The following is a 1,182-nucleotide window of genomic DNA, read 5'->3' as shown; positions in this document are numbered from 1 at the left end:
GGGCGGAGAAGTAAATATGCATCAGCTAATTAAGCATGCTCAGAAACTACAACAGGTCACCAAAAGTTTACTTTTCCCCCCCCTTTTCAAGGACACAGATAATTGAATTTTGGCTCCTGCAATCTGCATGATAAAGACTTAAGGCAGGTGAGGGGGAGAAACTGCAATTAGCAGAAGAAAGGCTGTAGCAAGGCTGGGAAAGAAAAAGTCCTTGGCAGTATTTCTTTCTTATCAGGTGCAAGATGCAAGCTGCGCATTTCTAACAATATTCTATGTCTAACAGGAACACCCATGGGCCCATCTTCAGGGGGCAGCAGTCACGTGACTGGCAGGGGCAGGGCTTAGCTACATATAAGCCCAGTTGCTGAGCTGAGGCTGGTAGGTCAGGCTTGCATGTGGTATGGAAAGGGATGGAGGACAGAGCTAGCTGATAGCAAAAAGGAGGTACTCTAGGGCTGGGAGGAATTAAGACAGTTCCCTGTGTGGTTGAGTTATAACTTGTAGTTGAGTTATAACTGCATCCTCTTGAGTTCTGATTTTTCTTCTGTGTATTTAAGTTTAAGACTGGAGGACTGGGAGTGGCTCTAGGGGTAAAGGAATCCACAAGTGAGCTGTCTACTTGGTAACTTCCACTGTGGGGCTGAGGCCTGCAGAACCAGGGCCCACATCAGTGGACCTGGACTGAAGGGTCTCAGCTAGGGCAAAAAAGGTTGAAGGTGAGGCTGAAGGACCCAGTGTACACAAAATTGAAGCAAGAAGGAAAATGTTATCAAAACGGGGCAGGTAAGCAGCCATCAGTGAGGTGTGGACATAGCTAAGAGGATGGCAAGGAGGCCATGGATAACAGCCTGAAAGCACCCTGGAAAGGGCTACTCTGGTTCCAAGAACAGCCTCCCTTCCACATTCATTGGTTACCAGCAAATCATAGCAGGTGAGAGAGGCTGGGGAAGTACAGATGAGAAAGGGTAGGGACAAAAGCCCAGGCTCATCACACTATCCAAGAGCTGATTTCTTCTGACAGCTTAGAAGTAGCAGTGTGACTACCTTCCCAAGTGATGTACTGGAACCTGAACTAGGGCCCTCCAAAGCTAAAAGCAAGCACTCCTATGTTGAAGAAAAAAATCGTGGTTCGTTTCTCGGGAGGTGGAAAAAAAACTTTCAGCTTCAGACACACTTTATTAG

The sequence above is a fragment of the Crocodylus porosus genome, unplaced genomic scaffold (genome assembly GCF_001723895.1).
Source record: "Crocodylus porosus isolate Cpor-Errol unplaced genomic scaffold, CroPor_comp1, whole genome shotgun sequence".
Lineage (NCBI taxonomy): Eukaryota > Metazoa > Chordata > Crocodylia > Crocodylidae > Crocodylus > Crocodylus porosus.
The sequence above is the reverse complement of the archived record's forward strand: the minus strand, read 5'-3'. Positions refer to the sequence as shown.